Raw genomic sequence first — 13924 nt, forward strand, 5'->3', positions numbered from 1 at the left:
TATGGTAGGCAAAGTGATCTAGATTTAAAAATCAAAATGAACCTGACATCTTGCTTTGGAAATGAAGGGGTAAACAGTAGACTGCACATAGACTGGCAGCTCTTAACTGCCGTTTTTTGAGATTTAAATTGAATATTCCAACTCGGATCACAAGTGAAAACGAGCGCAGTGGCTTTGATCACTAAGTGCTCTCCCCACAACACTCCTGCATTAGAGGGGCAGCCTCCTGAAGGGAGACCCATGTGTCTCCTGCAACACGTCCTATCACGGGCCCCAGACAGACACCTGGGGAGCTGCGAATGAGCAGCTTAGTTCCATTTATTTATTTTTGTTTAATTTTCTGAGAGCACTTAATCCCTCAATATATGGGGGGAAAAAGTGCCCTGTGAAGGGCACTTCAGTCTTCCCTCCTCCCACTCAGATCCATGTAGATGGCTAACTTGCTTTTCTTATCAGTCTCTATTTATCTGCTTGAAAGCTGTCATATGTTGCAGCTTCCCTGTGTGACTTACTGTGCCTCCTCGCTCCCTGCCACATTGCTCATCATCCCCTCCCTGCCCTTTTCTGCTTCAGGAAGGCATCAGATGCCAAGCACACGAAGCGTACATCATTGTCCATTTCCTAGAGAAGCCCAAGTCACAGAGCACTGCGGTGCTGTAGCAGCCGCGCGCACTTCGGTGTCCAACAACTGCAAACACATTACACGTGGGGACAAGATCATGCCCGTTGGTTAGACGCCCGTGGCCGTGATACCCAGCCCTGGAAGCTGCCCTATCTGCCTTGCCCGCGTGGCACCGGGGTGACACAAGGATTGGTACCGAATGCCCCTGTGGCGCTGCCTCGCAGAGCTGACAGGAGTCCCGTTTCCCCTGGCAGACGGCACGGATCCTCGCGGAGGCCCGGGAGCCTGGCAAGAGGCTGCAGCTGCTTTCCTGGGTCTATAGCTGTAAGGCACACAGACATTTCCCACAGAGCTGTTACCTCTTTCTAATAATACTAGCAATGTACAAAAATTAATCTGTCATTGGTTTAGACATATTGCAACCTCTATTTATGTAGCTAGCTAAGAGAGCAAGCTTAGAAAGGTATGGGACAGTTCTTATATAAGAAAGAGCTAAGTAGATTAAGACCTTTCAGTTTGGAGAAGAGATAAGTGAGGAAGACATGATAGAGGTCTAAAAAAATCAATAGAGCATTGGAAAAGTGCACAGGGGACAACTATTCATTTTTCTTCTAATGTGAGGCTTAAGGAGAATTAAACTAAATGAACAGATGACAGATTTAAAAAACATAAGAGAAAAAAAAACCTTCATCAAATGCAACTAGAACTGTGGAGCTCATTACCACAGGAGATGTTGAAAGTGTACACAAGTTCAAAAAGTAACTGGAAAAAATAATGGAAGAATAATCCACCAAGATTTTTCTCTGTGCAGACATTATATACGTCTCAGGGTTTAAGCTGCAATCACAAGACGTTTGGAGAATCTATGTTGGAAATATCACTCTGCCTTAGGTGTCTACTGCTGACTACTGTAGCAGGTAAAAGATCTTGGCTTGATTTACTTTCGAGCTAACACAGAGCGATGATCTTATGTCATCATTATTAATCGATTTGCAGCCACAGCAAGCTGCAAAGCTGAGCCAAGACCACAAGTCCTTAGCTCTAACTGTAGCCACTACAGGTTTGCAGCCAGCGTTACTGCAGGTTAAAGCTTGCCTGGGAAATCCTGCACTTTTAGTGCAGGCTGCAGCAACTGCCTTGCTTTGGATCCCTCCTCTTTTTCCATCCGTAAAGAACGAAATGTAAAATTTGTACAGTCTTGTACAGTCTTTCAACCTAGTAATCTGAGGACAGGGATCAAACTTCAGCGAATTGACTAACAGCCAAGGAGACAGAAAACGCTGCGTGACTTTGCGTGAGGTGCAGAGGGCTCAAGATCTCACTGCAGATGTAGCCCCCAGGTCCACACCGGCGCACAGGAGGGTGCATCTCGCTGTGCGAGGTGAAAGCCCCCGGACACCACGCAGAAACCTGACAGCTACTCTGTAATGTGGCCCTGACTTCAGCAGGGCCAATACTTAGAAAGGCAAATACAGGCTTAATGCAATTTGGTTGTTCAACAAATTATGCTGGGATCCAAAAGGTTATGCCCTTTTCAGCTAGCTTTACCTTGGCTTCCCATGTTTCCTCCGGTTCTCTCACTCTGACACACACTTTGAAAAAGAGCTTTGAAAATTAGGAGCAGAATCAATTTAAACCTAATACAATAGGAATCCTCATTTCTCAGTAATATTTCCCTTGCAGAAACAGTGGGAATAACCTAGAAATATCAGTTACAGTCTATTAAAATAGGTCGAGTATCTTCCTTCTTGGTATCTGTTTTTCACTTTGCCTATTTTTATTCCTGATTTACACCAGCAGACCTGGAAAGATAATGAAGCCTGTGTTTTTAAGATTGATAACTCACGAGGCAGGGGCTGCAGAGGCAGTGCTTATACATGTGTTTGATGTGATTTACAGAAGAGCTGCTGCAGCAGGTACAATAGCACAGTAATCTTCTGCCACCTCTCCCAGGCAGAAACCTGTTGCTATATTTAACTGGATGTGCCCAGTGTCCTTTATTAAGGAGCTAAAGATATTTAGGTGCTTATTTCATTGCGATTTGTCAAAATTGCCAGGAAGCTCATGCTAAAACATTCACAGTGGCAATTTTAGCCATCAGTCTCCCAGTAAACATCCACTAATCAATTTAAAAGAAGAGGGGAGAGGATGGGGATGAGGGGAGGGATCAGAAGCTGGATTATTAATGAGTAATTAAATAAAGATTAAAGATCTATTAACCTGTAGTTCGGTCATGGAAATTTAGCTGTCAGATGATGTGGGGGCTGGTTGTTTTGAAGGAACCTGATGAATTCAGGCTCATGGGAAGCTGTCACAATGATGAAACAAGCCGAGCCTGGGCTAATAGATTTATCTATTTCTACCTGGCAGATTATAATAGGATATAGAGTCATCCTGCTGATCAGTGGATAGCTGTAGAAAGCTCATCACGAAAAGAGTATCATTAGGATCGAAGGGGAATATTTCTTGGAGCTAGATACCCACAGACAGCCTTGCTTGAAGAGAAGCAGGGAGGGAAGACTGTGTATTGGGGTATAGCTCAGAACAGATTGCCAAGCCATCTGCAAGGCGCTAGCTGAAGTACCTGGTGTGCTGCTGTTGTCTGCTCAGGGAGAATTCCCGCGGGAGATCCCTTTCCTCCCAGCTCCCCATGAGCTCTAACAGTGCTCTAGATCTAGTCCTGCTTATTTTTGCCCGGCTACATAGACATTTTGATGAAGGAGACACTGAAATAATTAGCGCTTCCAAAATCAGAATCTGCCGCGTGTTGAAGGCACTTCGGACCGCTCTGGAATTTTGTCTGCCAAACCACAGAAAAAACTGTCTCCTGCACTGAGCCAGCTTCATAAAACGCATGAGCCTGGGCAACGGAGAGACTCTGCTAGCAGGAGGGTTATTTCCATGCCCACACCAGCAGCTCTGCGTTGGGGATGACTGGTAACGTCTTGGCATTGACAAGGCTTGAGCCATGCTCAAACATCTCATTTTATACAGTCCAGAGGACCGTATTTGTCTGAGTCTATCAAAATCACCTTGTTCACATCCTAACAGAATTGCCAAAGCCATCCAATTTTTTACTTCCTTTTCTGTTTCATCATTCCATAAATTCTAGAGAACAACAAGAACTTGCTGTTCCTTTTCCCACTAGTTTTACGCTGCTTCCCGGGACATCAACCAGATACAGACACAGGTTTTACCAGCAAAATCCCAGGTCAGTCCATAGCCAGCAGCAATCAGCACAGAGACTGCTAGTTTACTACCACAAACCTCTAAAGCCCTCTCGCTTGCTGGGAGCTTTATATATATGTACACATACAAACACATACATATATATACACACACACACACGTACATATGCATTCATGCATGTATGTATATATGTATGTGTACAGATATATACACACACACACACATTTTCGAACAAGTGCTTTGAGACAAAAAATCAACTGCTTGCCCTCAAATTTGCATCTTTCTTAGACAGCAAAATGGCAGTGAATTATTAAGTGGGCAACAAATAAACACCTGCAGTAAAACTATTGTTTTCCATTTCTCTGAGCACATAATGATACATGTTTCTCCATGTGCTTTTCCGTAACTGCAGTACAGTTTCACTTATCAAAGTGTCTTCCAGAGGATGGGACATTAAATGAACGCTTGTTTGTCCCTTTGCTAGTGTCATTCCTAGCAAAAATTTAGGATCCTATTGCTCCTGCGGGATCATTGCCAAAATATCTTATTAAATTCTATGGCTGTAGGATTAAGCAGGCTTTAAAAAGTAATAGGAATAAATGTGATCTACCGGCTAACCTCTCATTTTTCCTTTTCAACAGTATTTCACCTGCTCTGCTGTTTCATGCACGGACCACTGGCTGCTGACCAAGCCCTAGCTGGTGTAAATCAGCCCCTCACTGCTCAGCACATGCAGGACACTGAGCAAGCAGAGACTGCAGCAGGAAGTGGCCCACTGCAAATCAGTTATAGATTTACTTGCTTGTGTATCACACTGCTATTTTCTGTTATTGCTCTGTAAAGTGCTTTGGGAAATTAAGGGAGTAGTAGGGGCTACTTTAAATTAAATTCCAGTCTAACGCGGTCTCCTCTGTATTTCACTGTAAAAGGCCTTTTGGTTTTGAACTACTGAGCAGCAGTTGTGAGCACCTTGCTTCATACAACCTCTAAGCCACTCTGCTCAGCATCGAATGGGAAAACCTACTGTTTTTCTCTCCTTTAAGTTATCACTAATGCTAATTAATACCGGTGTATTTTAGCTCAATCTCATTGTTACTCCATCATGTATCATTACAAATTACGATAATAAATTGCAGCCGAATGCAATGAAATGGTGATTAGCATTCCTCAGGGCTGGGAGGGAATCTGATTGAGGGCAGCCTCAAGCAGCTCCGCGCGAACAGGGCCCCGGCGGGCAGGTGCCGAAGCTGGGCAGGCCCACCTGGACACGAGGGGGTCTGGTGGAGCGGGGGGCAGGCAGGGACCACTCCTGCTCTGCTGGCCAGTGCCACGGCCACCGCGACCCGTCCACGACTGCTCGGCTGGGTCCGAGCTGCTCCTCTCCTCTTTTTCTCCTTTTGAAATGACTGTGCTCTTCTGAAATCTACCCATGTATAATTCACACTGACGGAGGGAATGAAAGAAGCGGACCTCCTCCTCTATTAAATAAAATTATCTTTCCGAGGACTGGGTAGTGAGGGCATAGTTAGCAAAGCAGAAGAGAAAATCGGCGTGGTTCAGAGCGAGCCAGTGCCACATGCGTGCAAGCGGCAGGCCCCACACAGGGCCTCGCTCAGGGACGGGCAGATGGAATGAGAAACACATGGCCAGGATGAGCAGACGGGGCCCACCCGGCGAGGACCGGCTGCTGCTCGTGGGCCTCGGCGCACGCACGCAACTGTCACCGCGTCAGAACTGTCCCTCCATCATCGTTTTCCAGAGCAAATCTGAGACTTGCCTGGCAGGTGACACGCAACAGGCTGAACAGCTCCAGGATGGACAGTGGTTTTATAAAAATGCCTATGTTATGTTATCCTAGCTCTCCAGTGCTGCAAAAATGGTATTTTCTAACAAAACAGAAGGAAATACAAAAGTGGGAGCTGATCACACTTTGAAATTAATCCATATAAATTCAGGCCACAGCACTGTTGCTACTTTATGTAATCCACCCCACGCCAGCCCAGTACTCCAGTCACGTACTGCGGTGGCTGCCGCAATCACAGGAGTTCTACGGACGGAGAGGAGGTATAAACCACGGCTGAGCCATGCCCAGAATACCTGCAATCTCATATCACACTGTACCTTTCCATCTCCCTCGAGGTTCTCTAAACTGAGAAGTTCTAAGTAGCAGGGTAAGGGAAGAAATACATACAAACCCATCCGTTATTACAAGATCAGCTTTATAGCTGATAAAATAAAACCATACAGAGGCTAATCACTCCATTTCAAACACTTCAAGCTGAACTCCTCCACACCATTAGGAAACAAGAAATTACCGTTAAAACCACTGTAAACAAAGACACCATGATCCCCTGAACAAGGTTCTGCAGGAGGAGCCTACATAACGCATCCATAAGCATGCAGTGGATATGGAGGGGCAAGTGCTGTTCTGTCACCAAAGCAGAGCCAAGGCCAGGCTACTTCCAGGCTTTTCTTCTAGGTCTCCACACATCTCTATTCCATCACCTCTGAGCTCCCATCCAAGCACAAGCAGGCAGCAGGACTGACCCACACACGGGCTGACAGGGCGCCTGGCACCTGTCCTTCCTCCCAAGGGAAGGTGGCCCCTTACATCCTGGGCTACCAGCCTAACTCCGTCTGTTTTCCACAGGCAGGAAAAATGACAGCTGACAAACAGATCCTTAGTCCTCCTGAACGGCAGGATATCTGCCCACAATGTTTTGCCCTGTTTAAGAACAAGCAATGTAAACTTTTTGCTTAAAAGCAAAAAATTCTGCTCTTGCTTTTCCAGTGGTGGGCATTAGCAGTGAACTAGAAAGTTGGTGGAGCAGGAGAGGTGCTACCTACTTTTAATTTTTGAGTGCTGTATTTGCTAACTAAGTTGAAAGTGTACTCCTGTAGGAGAAGTGTGACGTTATTGAGGAACACGTTGAAGTAAATAGGGGGAAAGAGGACTACCACTGTGTGCAATCAAAACACTGCCTCAACAGAGACAACTGAGGGGACAAGTTTATGAAAAAATTATGTTTGTTTTTTTTAAACCACAGGATTTATGATTTATTTATATTGAAAAATTGCAGAGCACAGAAGTTTTAGGGGTTGGGTTATTTTTTAAAAAAAGTTCATTCTGTTGTTTTAGCATAAATTGCCTGCAGTTCATTTCTAAATGTAGAAAGTAGACAGCTTTTTCTTTCATTCCCAGGAAAAAACCCTTCCCATTCGTCTGCATATGAGACGCAAGGCAATGGAAGGCTTATCCGGGGTGGGGATCAAGACGTTGTCCAAACTGTGCTTTAAGCAACCTGGCGTGCCTCTGAACTCTGACCCGTAACGCACTCTGCAAACGCATAACCATGCAGAAAAAGGTGGGTTCTGCCTTAGGTCTGCCTAGGCTTCCAAAAAGCAAAAGACTCCAAACGCTCCTGTCTGACCAGTCAGACGTCGGCCCTCGCATGCGTTACATCGCAGCGCGTGCGAGGAAAATAATTCCAAACATTTTCTTTAGAGGACAGATACCGATGCCTTGAAGAGCTACTGCAGGGATCAGCAGCAAGGTTAGAGGTTGCAAGAGCATGATACCAAGACTGAGAGGAGACAGAAAGAGGGGTACGTTACTGGAGGAGAAATGGATGGAAGATTTGCACACACGTAAGCAAAGGCACAACAACAACATCACTGTGCTCAGGCACTGCTCTATTCAGCTGTCACAGATAACACGCTCTGCCGGCAGGCTCAGGTACAGAAACAGAACAGGTTCGATCAACGTAACCCCTGGGTAACAAAAACCAGTCACGGACACTTGATGCTTTTGACAAACTAGTATTTTTTTCACCTCCAGGTAAGAGGCTACGTGTAATTATGACATTTACCCTCACATTTGGGAACATTAAAAAAAAAAACAAATAAAAAAAACCCACCACACAGAAGACTTTCTTTTGAAGAATGATCTTACCCCACAAGAGATTAAAATGATAAAAGCCAATAATAGAGTTATGCTAAAGAGATCTGAAATTTGATTAGAAACAGTTTCTCATATCCAGAAATATTATCTCTAGTATATCCTGCAGCCCAGAGGAGTCTGCATCATCCCCGAGAATAGCACTTAGAAAATACAGATTTAATTGCTACAGCAGTGACTGTAGAGAGTGCTCAACGGGGACCAAGAGGAGCTGCAGCAACACTCAGTGAGGCCTTCCCTTGCAGGGGTGGGAACGTGCTCATGCTGGGTATAAAAGCCCATGAGCAAACGGTCCCTACAAAACCCAGAACAGTCGGTTTGATTCAACACCCCCGTAATGCTTGTGTTTCTGCATGGGTGAGGCGTGCACTTTGCAAGCCACACTCCACGAGGCCGTCCACGTACAGCTGGCCTGCCCTCCAGGCCGCTTGGGATAACGTGGCATGGTCGGGAGCAAACAATTTCATTTCACCATTAATGCTCACTGGCACACTTTAATTATATTTAGGAAGCAGTGATTCAGTAACCTATTAAAATAGATTTACCTTCTGCCTACAAGGCTCAATTCCTAATAACGCAAACAGAAGAGGGAAAAAAAAAAAGAAAAAGCTGCATTTCACTTGAATGTTTTGACTTGCACTTTGGTGTGTGGGAAGATTTTAACCAAGCAGCTGCTAATACTGTAAATAATGAAAACAAAAGTGAAGTGTTAATTATGGCTTGGCAATTAAATAAATACACTATAAAAAAAAAAAAACAGATAAACTGGGAAAGGTTTTCATAAGGAAAGAGCTATCTTAAAAGCACACACACACTAGGGAGATAAAAACCTGCATGACAATATACATCCAAATTCTTAAAGTTTGCCCTGGTCCAAAGGGAAGGACTTATTGTAGAGACTTATTGTTACTGTGCATTTTATAAGATGTATTGAATTAATGTATGTTCTTAATTACAAACAAGAGTTATATGTTCTATAAAATGTAATAAAATACAATATCTACTTAAAGGTTTTTAAAAGTATTAGACTTCAGGATATACAAAAGAGTAAACTGCTCTGAATTGTAATGACCTAAAGTAATAAACAACTTTTTTAATCTTACAAATCACTTCCCACCTGGTGGAAATCATAGATGAGATTCAGTTATCAGTTAATACAGCTCATCATATTTTCAGGAGAAGAAACAAAGGAAAAACCACCACCTTCAGAAGAACCTGTTTCTTTTGCTTCAAATGGGTTGCCCCTGTTTTTGTGTACTACTAATCTTTGCTTGTGGTGTCAGAAGGAAAAGCAGGAAAGTGCTGAAAGAAAGTTGCACGGTGGACAAGGGAAAGAGGCTGGTTCCGCTGCTGGAAGAGCTCTGCCTTCCATGCCCAGCCCAGGAAATGGCGCCTTAGGTTAAGGCTGCTGAGGGAGAAGCCCTTCCCTCCTGATGCGCCCCGGGTCACCGCCAACTGCCCCGTGAGTCTTCAGCAAAGCACCGGGCAGAGAGGCAGGAGCAGCCGGGCACCCACATCCCTCGGAGCCCCTGCCGTGCCCTGCTGAGCGCGTCCGCTGCTCCAGCCCACGCTGCGACACCCATCCGCGCGCCTCATCCCCTCTGGAGCAACCTCGGCTCCCACACCGGCTACCCACACAGCCACCAAACACGGGGAGGAGCAGCACCAGCATCTCCAAGGCCCTTCTTCCTGGAGCAGAGGGGCAACCAGAGAGGCGATGGACGGACGAGCAAGGGCCGTGCCTGTACTAGGGCACCCTTCTGATAATTTACCTTTATGATCATTTCATCCATGGCAGAGAAGGAGCATTTCCACGCCGTGCTCATACAGTCCCTTGCACAGAGCTGCCCTAGCCCGTGGCTGGCCCTCGAGAGTCCCAGAAAATGTGTACAGCTACTTCCACTTCTGCAGTTCAGCAGGACTGCTGAGCACTCAGATAAGCTTAAAGCACATTTCTTGGATTTTTTATATCCATTTATAAGAAGCAGAATTACTTGTATTTTGTGTTTTCTGTATTTCATTTACGCTTGTTTTTTCCATAGTGATGGAAATAACAGTGCTTAAGGCTATGAACCCATTACTTTGGAGTAAGACTAGGATAATAAACCATCATGAATAGATGCCAAAGAAAGTGAAAAATATCGGAATACAAACACAGTTCCTTTCCAGACTCCCAAATGTCATCATTTACTGAATGTAGAAAAACGGAGCATCATGTGCAAACACATTTTAAAAGTCTTCCTAAGTTTCTCTTTAAAGCTGAGCTTCAGAGTCCAAAACACTCATTTCCATGGCCATCTCAATTTCTTTCTCTTCTCTGCTATCAAAACACCACATTTTACTATTTTGGTTACAGGCATACTAGGCTTTAGAGAGCAAAGGGAGGGAAAGAAAAGCTGCGTGACTGTTGTGCTTGTGTTTCTTTTCCTCAGTAGTAAATAGAGGAATTACCAGAATAGCTGACCAAACTACAGTCAGAGATGAGAAAATGGGGGTGCTCTAGCAGAGGGGCAGGTTTGGCTTTTGCCAAGTCATTTGCTGGGAGCTGGGACCCTGGGGGCTGCGTGGGGGCAGACACTCATCCCTATGTCTTCTGCAATAGCATCAGAAATGACCCCAGGAACAGGGGCAGATCAAAAGCAAAGCTGCTATAAAGCTTCTTGCTCAGAACAAGTGAACTAGTGAACTTATGAATGACACTAAGGCTATCTGCTATGTAACAATTTTGGATTAATCATTAAACCAAAGTGTGACCTGCTTCAGCAAGTGAACAAACTTGGCAGCCTTTTCAGCAGAACCGCAGAACTTAGCAGGAACAGAGAAAAAGGAGCTGAATGTTAAGCAGTCAATAGACGAACAGTGCTCTCGATTTGCAGGCCAAGCATGTAAAACAAAAGATGTGCATGTGTCTTCATAGCACAGGCAGCATCTGAGACAGAATATTTCATGCATATCTAGTTCTAGGGCCTCCCTCCCCTCTCAGGAGTGTGCACAAGCAGCAATACGTTTGTGATGCTGCTCACCTTTGTTTATCTACCTATTTCTTCCCAATCTTTTATATTTCTTTCAGTCTTTCAATGCAAATGCACTGCAGGAAACAAGGATTGCCAACAGCATGGTACAGGCACAGACCACTAGGGCCTAGCATAGCACAGGGAGGTCCTGAAAGAGAGAACGTTCTGATGGCAAGGACAGCAACTTACGGGCTGTTCGGTACCTTTTTTTTTAGTATGCATCCTTGCTTACTGCTTATTTCAGACTCAAGTACTTGCCAGGCTAGGCCCACTGCGCAACGCGAGCTTGTGGGCCACACTCCTACCACAGCACAGCGAGGCAGCAACCCGGCAAACGCTCCGCGTGCAGGGCTGGGCTTTCCAACACACACGCCCAATGCCCGGGGAAGCGTCGCCTCAGGGCAGCCACTGAAACCCTCTACTCCTACACAGTTAAGCACTGACTGAATGTTAAGAACGTTGATAGCGCCTTCCTCCCTTCCTTCTACACTTCTTGCCTGCTCTGGGAAGCTACAGCAGCCTCTGTCCTTTTACAGACACAAAGGCTCACAGATCTGAGGCCAGACTGAGCATAACACCACTTAACCCAACCACCAGTTTAACTTCCCTCAGAAGAGCCTCCTCCCTTCGGCTTAGAAAATTTTAAGCAAGAGAAAAAACTACTTCTCTTTGAGTGTTTATTCCCAAGACAAATAAACAATATTTGTTTATTCCCAAGACAAATATCCCTTCCATTGGATTACATCTATCTTGAATTCTGCTTCAGCTTCCAACCACTGAGGTCTGAAATACTATTTTTATGACCTAATGTGCAGCAGTCAATTTAAAACATGGTTAGTGTTCATATACATAAGGGTAGACCTCTACTGAGGGTTCAAAATGTCAATAATGAATGAGGATTGCACTGATTTGTCATTGATCTTCTTGGGATTTCCATCTTTACACACTTTAAGCCCAGAGGAAGCCTCTGCACAATATGTATAAATGAGTCTTCCATCTTTCTACTTCAATTCTCGCTCTCTCGTGGTGGCAGTGCTTGATGCCCACGGGAAATACAAGAAAACATCTGATTCTCTTTGCAAGACCTTGTAATTAGACAAAGAACATAGTCCAGACGCAAAATGTATCGATCTGGACATAAACCCTTTTGGAAGGATTTGTGATTCTCCTCTTGCAGTTCTTCCGTGAGTTGTTCCTCCTACTTCTTTTAACCACTCCTCTTGTCCTCTCTCTTCCTTGAGTTATGCCATTCAAAACTTTTAGACAATCTTTTCTGTGCCAAGCGTTCTTTGTAATCCCCTCTGCAGGGGTCACCATCAAAAACCGCCACATAGCATGTGCCACAGGAGCCGAGAGACAATTCCTCAAAAAAAGGTCACCACAGAGTACCTGACACTCCATGGCAGATTTTCTTATTCTGGCATTCTTACTCCCAGAAAGCACAGTTATAGTGAAGCTTTCATATCCATCTCCCCACTAAAAGGCTGGATCAGATGCACCTTCTTTGCTGTGTTCCCAAAGCCTCCTAAATAGCAGCGCATTTTCACCGCAGCTCCGCCAAGCCCTGTCCTGTGGGCGGCTCCAAGGCCCTTCAGGAGGGGAGTTCAGGCAAGCAGCTCGGCGGGCAGCAAGGTGCCCGTGGACAGGGCTGGAGGGGAGCCTGGCGCCGCGGCCCCTCAGGAGCATTTGGCAAGCCCCGAAGGCAGGGCAGCGCTGCGGGACCTCCCAGACCTTGTGCTGAGCTGCTGACCTTGAGGAGATACTCGAGGGACCTCAGCTGCTCAGCGTCGCCGAGGAACTAGCCTGACTCCAGGCTCAGCACAGAGCCTCTGACTTGTCTGCTGGCTTATTTGACTGCCCACACGCAAAATGCAGATGAACCACACAATTTGACCCTCTCAAAACCAACATTCACAACTGATCTCCATACAAGCCCAGTGACTACAGATCCCCCACTGTCCTTATCAGCATCCAACGGGCAGGGAACATTCCTGAACTCACCTGCACATGGTAGTAATACAGTCAACAAAATACTCGCCAGCATAACACAGATTCCCATCAACCTATTAATTCTCATTCATCACACACGTCCCAGTTGCTGATCTCCTCGAGCGATGGATTCATTTCTGCGTGGCCATTTTGAATTTATAACCATGGCCACAGCGAAATGCTTATTTAGCATCCTTTATCCCACAAGACTGAAATGGAAAAGCTCTAACACCAGAGCAAGATTTATAAAAGAAGTCTTTAAAACTCAGTACATTGTTCTGTACAAAATGCTAATGCTTATAATGCGAGTGGCTAACTAACTCCAGAACTCATTTTCTTTCAAAAGATCAATTGTTTTTTTGGGATGCAAAAAAAAGCTTCATTCTGCCTTGACTGTTCCTTTGCATAAAGTTGTGCTATGTACAGCCAAGCAATTTGAATTAAACAATGATACATTTCACAGAACAAAAGCAGTTTTGTCAGAGAGATTCTTTTAAGAACACGCTATGTATACGCTTCAACAAATAGCTGTGAGAAAACGGGGTTAGACTTTCAGTGGAGTTTATGGGCAAATACATAAATGAACGCAGGAAGCGCGCCCGTCCCTGCCGCTGGGGCGGAGGGGCAGCACTTGCTGTAGCCTCTCATGAGACCATCACATTTTGGCTACAATGACACTATCATGGTGCCACTTCCACACACTTAGGACAGTTTCTGCAGGCAGAGGCTACCAACGAGAAACTGCTGCTGTCTGCTGATGGGCCTGCAAGCTACCTGCCCCCTGGACACACTGGGAAAATACAAAAAAAAAAAACCAAAACAAAAACAAAAAACAAGAGGTTCTTCCCCAGAGCGAAGAGGCAGCGAGGTGTAGGCGACCTCCCAGCACACCTCTCTAATGACTATTGTGCAGCACGTTGAACTGGATTAGAAACATGCCATTTAATGCCCAGAGATCTGATAACCCAAACATGATCGGTCTGCACTTACTGATGTGCAGTTTGCTTAACTGGCTGAACTTGAACTGTCCACAAATCTGAGAAACAAGAGTTTTCAACACTTGCGTAGACTATGACTGACATGGCAAACTATTAGTCACTCTACCGTGTGCTAAAGTCTCTCGGCTCTCTCAAAGCGTGCTTGGCTAGCACT

The sequence above is a fragment of the Nothoprocta perdicaria genome, unplaced genomic scaffold, assembly GCF_003342845.1.
Source record: "Nothoprocta perdicaria isolate Ctin4 unplaced genomic scaffold, notPer1 scaffold_32, whole genome shotgun sequence".
Taxonomy (NCBI): domain Eukaryota; kingdom Metazoa; phylum Chordata; class Aves; order Tinamiformes; family Tinamidae; genus Nothoprocta; species Nothoprocta perdicaria.